The sequence below is a fragment of the Capra hircus genome, unplaced genomic scaffold (assembly GCF_001704415.2).
Source record: "Capra hircus breed San Clemente unplaced genomic scaffold, ASM170441v1, whole genome shotgun sequence".
Taxonomy (NCBI): domain Eukaryota; kingdom Metazoa; phylum Chordata; class Mammalia; order Artiodactyla; family Bovidae; genus Capra; species Capra hircus.
The window spans coordinates 3,855-9,102 of NW_017198812.1; the positions used below are offsets into that span (position 1 = coordinate 3,855).

The window sequence follows — 5,248 nt, forward strand, 5'->3', positions numbered from 1 at the left end:
TTTTGTAAGAATGTACCTATACCTCTAAGGCAACTATGTGTAAAACATTTGCACAAACATTTTCAGTTAAACCTAATAAAAGTGATATTGAGAAAGTATTCCATATCCGTAAGTCTGTCTTAGAAAGTTGAGATGCTAAAGCATTCCTAAGGCATGTTGTACTGGAAGACAAATCTGCTTCTGTGATGCTCGGTGATGTATGTGACTGGCTGGTTCCAAGTGGCCCTCGACAAGCCAACTTCCTCCTGATGCTGGGGGACTGTGAGAGGAGACTCAGACACAGGCCCCCAGGGTGGCATGGACCTCTGTGAGACACTGGGCCAGCTGCTGGCACTACACCTCTCCTCTGGATCGAAGGCCCAGCACAAGCCATCACATAAATAGTTCATCAGGACAGTTGATAGTCTGGGCTAGTTGGTAACCCTCTTTCAGTTACGCAGCCACATCAAATGGGTAGATGTCCACTTAGGGCTTTTGGTCAGAGTAATAAACACATGGGCTCTTTTAGTAGCAGCATGCTGACTTCTTAGTTGTGGCGTGCAGGATCCAGTTGCCCCCACCAGGGATTGAACCCAGGCCCCTGCATTGGGAGTGTGGAGTCTTAGCCACTGGATCACCAGGGAAGGCTGGAGAACTCATTATTAACCAGACTTTCAAAAGCCACCCGTTGATCCCATGTTTTTGTTGTTCCCCAGACAGTGGGAGTTCATGGGGAACAAGACTTGGAGAGGGATTGGCTTTACTCTTAACTTGAAGTTGTCATCAATGATAGAGCTCCTAGCTGCCAGGTCTTTGTGGATGACTTCTTTTTGACCAGGTAGCTCATTCCACAGGCAATCTGAACAGCCATGTGAACTAGGTTTTGTTGAGAAGTTTCCTGCAGACTATTGGCCTCTACATATTTGCACTGTCATAAAAAAAATTTAAGATACCCCCAGATCATGTAAGGCAGTCCACCATGGGCTTTTCCCCTTCTTCTGTTCACACACAGGTAATAGGAAGATTTCTGTGATGAAGATCTCATAGCTCACAACTTTCAGGGAGCATCGTAGTCACCTGAACTTCAGAAGCTCGATCTCTAACTGTTTACAAACGCTTGTTGCTCTTTATCTGGATCTTTTTCATTTACATAAACCCCATGGAAAGTACACCAAAAGGTACCTTCTTAGAATATATATCTTTTGAGTTCCTCTCTCTGGAAAGATATTTTGATATCATTCACCTTAGCTCTGGCCTCCAAAAGAGCGACACTTCTCAAGTCCTACTCCTCTACCCACAAGGTCAGATAACTGGAGATGGGAGTTGTATTGTTGGGTGTGTTGCCTCTCACATACTGAGGCATCTGGGAACGACTGGGACTGAGACAGCCCTTGGGAACTACTGCTGGTGCTGATGCCATCTTCCAGTTCAATCCTTTTCATACGATGAAGATGCAAAACAGCTAATACTAGTGCTGCAGGAAATATAACTGGACAGCAAATCCCTAGGCTGATATAAAACACACGTGCAGACACGGCTGGAGCTGCCTGTACAGGATCATAAATGGATTCTTCTGCTAGTGGTTTTGTCCAGGTCTGAAGTTTTCCTCCCTCAAGTTTTGGATGGCAACTTTTCCTTCATTTCAACTCTAAGACTGTGAAGCTTTTTGAAGTTACTGTCAAGTTGACGTGCATTTAGTGTCATAACTTCAGAATCTACTTTGCCAGGACAGGACAAGCTCGAGCCCAGACACTGATACAGTGTGTGGAAGTTCTGGGGGCAGGGGGCGCTGGGGTGGCAGGCAGCCTAGCGAAACCGAGCTGTACCAGTGGCAGCCTGCCAATCCCCATCCCAGGGAGACAGCCCTGCACATCCATCCTGCTGTGTGTGCCTGCCTCCACCGCCCAGGAGAAGCTAGGCCACCTGCTGCTGCCCACCCGGCCCGAGCCCTTGAAAGACAAGTAGCTCCTACCCCGGCCACCCTGCCAGTGTTAACTGATTTGTGATAAAGAGCGCTGGTCCTTCAAGGGCCCAGAGCAGTAGGGAAGGGACCTAATTCCCTTCAGCAATAGTAAGAAAGGACCTGAGAGAAGTAAGGAAGGACCTGCTGGTCCTTCAATAGCTGAGAGCAGTAGGGAAGGGATCTACTTCCCTTCAGCAGTAGTAAGTAGAGAACAGAGAGCAATAGGGAAGGGAGCTACATCTCTTCAGCAGTAGCAAGAAGGGACCAGAGGCAGTAGGGAAGGGACCTGGTGGTCCTTCAAGGGCAGAGAGCAGTAGCGAAGGACCTACTTCAGTTAATCAATACTATGAAGGGACCAGAAGGAGCTCTGTGTGCAGATCATCAATTCAGTTCAGTCACTCAGTCGTGTCTGAATCATTGCAACCTCTTGAACCACAGCAGGCCATGGCTCCCTGTTCATCATCAACTCTCGGAGTCCACCCAAACCCATGTCCATTGAAGGTGATGCCATCTAGCCATCTCATCCTCTGTCATCCCCTTTTCCTCCTGCTCCCAATCCCTCCCAGCATCAGTCTTTTCCAATGAGTCAACTCTTTAGAAAAGATTTGGAGTTTCAGCTTTAGCATCAGTCCTTCCAAAGAACATCCAGGACTGATCTCTTTAGAAAGGACTGGTTGGATATCCTTGCAGTTCAAGGGACTCTCAAGAGTCTTCTCCAACACCACAGTTCAAAAACATCAATTCTTCAGCGCTCAGCTTTCTTCACAGTCCAACTCTCACATCCATACATGACCACTGGAAAAACCATAGCCTTGACTAGATGAACCTTTGTTGGCAAAAGCATCTCTTTGCTTTTCAATATGCTATCTAGGTTGGTCATAATTTTCCTTTCAAGGAGTAAGCGTCTTTTAATTTCATGGCTGTAATCACCATCAGCAGTGATTTTGGAGCCCCCAAAAAAGAAGTCTGACACTGTTTGCACTGTTTCCCCATCTATTTCCCCATCTATTCTCAATGAAGTGATGGGACCAGATGCCATGATCTTAATTCTCTGAATGTTGAGCTTTAAGCCAACTTTTTCACTCTCCACTTTCACTTTCATCAAGAGGCTTTTTAGTTCCTCTTCACTTTCTGACATAAGGGTGGTTTCATCTGCATATCTGAGGTTATTGATATTTCTCCTGGAAATCTTGATTCCAGCTTGTGCTTCTTTCAGCCCAGCATTTCTCATGATGGACTCTGCATATAAGTTAAATAAGCAGGGTGACAATATATAGCCTTGACATACTCCTTTTCCCATTTGGAACCAGTCTGTTGTTCCATGTCCAGTTCTAACTGTTGCTTCCTGACCTGCATACAGGTTGCTCAAAAGGTGGGTCAGGTGGTCTGGTATTCCCATCTCTTTCAGAATTTTCCACAGTTTCTTGTGATCCACACAGTCAAAGGCTTTGGCATAGTCAAGAAAGCAGAAATTGATGTTTTTCTGGAACTCTCTTGCTTTTTCCATGATCCAGCAGATGTTAGCAGTTTGATCTCTGGTTCCTCTGCCTTTTCTAAAACCAGCTTGAACATATGGAAGTTCATACTTCATGTATTGCTGAAGCCTGGCTTGGAGAATTTTGAACATTACTCTACTAGCGTGTGAGATGAGTGCAATTGTGCAGTAGTTTGAGCATTCTTTTGCATTGCCTTTCTTTGGGATTGGAATGAAAACTGCCCTTTTCCAGTCCTGTGGCCACTGCTGAGTTTTCCAAATTTGCTGCCATATTGAGTGCAGCACTTTCACAGCATCATCTTTCAGGATTTGAAACAGCTCAACTGGAATTCCATCACCTCCACTAGCTTTGTTCATAGTGATGCTTTCTAAGGCCCACTTGACTTCACATTCCAAGATGTCTGGCTCTAGGTGAGTGATCATACCATTCATGAATATCTTGGTTGTGAAGATCTTTTTTTTGTACAGTTCTGTGTATTCTTGCCACCTCTTCTTAATATCTTCTGCTTCTGTTAGGTCCATACCATTTCTGTCCTTTATCAAGCCCATCTTTGCATGAAATGTTCCCTTGGTATCTCTAACCTTCTTGAAGAGATCTCCAGTCTTTCCCATTCTGTTTGTTTTCCTCTATTTCTTTGCATTGATCGCTGAGGAAGGCTTTCCTATGTCTCTCTCCTTGCTATTCTTTGGAACGCTGCATTCAGATGCTTAGGTCTTTCCTTTTCTCCTTTTCTATTCACTTCTCTTCTTTTCACAGCTATTTATAAGGCCTCCCCAGATAGCCATTTTGGGTTTTTGCATTTCTTTTCCATGGTGATCGTCTTGACCCCTGTCTCCTGTACAATGTCACAAACTTCTGTCCATAGTTCATCAGGCACTCTATCTATCACATCTAGTCCCTTAAATCTATTTCTCACTTCCACTGTATAATCATAAGGGACTTGATTTAGGTCATACTTGAATGGTCTAGTGGTTTCCCCTACTTTCTTCAATTTCAGTCTGAAGTTGGCAATAAGGAGATCATGATATGAGCCACAGTCAGCTCCTGGTCTTGTTTTTGCTGACTGTATAGAGCTTTTCCACCTTTGGCTGCAAAGAATATAATCAATCTGATTTCAGTGTTGACCATCTGTGATGTCCATGTATAGAGTCTTCTCTTGTGTTGTTGGAAGAGGGTGTTTGCTATGACCAGTGTGTTCTCTTGGCAAAGCTCTATTAGCCTTTGCCCTGCTTCATTCCATACTCCAAGGCCGAATTTTCCTGTTACTCCAGGTGTTTCTTGACTTCCTACTTTTGAATTCCAGTCCTCCATGATGAAAAGGACATCTTTTTTAAGTGTTAGTTCTAGCAGGTCTTGTAGGTCTTCGTAGAACCGTTCACCTTCGCTTCTTCAGCATTCCTGGTTGGGGCATAGGCTTGCATTACTGTGATACTGAATGTTTGCCTTGGAAATGAACAGAGATCATTCTGTCATTTTTTGATATTACATCCAAGTACTGCATTTCGGACTCTTGTTGACCATGATGGCTACTTCATTTCTTCTAAGGATTCCTGCCCATAGCAGTAGATATAATGGTCATCTGAGTTAAATTCACCCATTCCAGTCCATTTTAGTTGCTGATTCCTAGAATATCAATATTCACTCTTGTCACCTCCTGTTTGACCACTTCCAATTTGCCTTGATTCATGGACCTAACATTCCAGTTTCCTATGCAATATTGCTCTTTACAGCACCCAACCTTGCTTCTATCACCCGTCCACAACTGGGTGTTGTTTTTCTTTGGCTCCATCCCTTCATTCTTTCTGGAGTT

At 44.4% G+C, this 5,248-nt stretch overlaps 1 pseudogene; it reads right to left on the reverse strand.

The window, feature by feature from the left end:
* Positions 1–273: 273 nt before the first annotated feature.
* Positions 274–1,752, reverse strand: LOC102186857 (annotated as a pseudogene).
* Between the last annotated feature and the right edge of the window lie 3,496 nt (positions 1,753–5,248).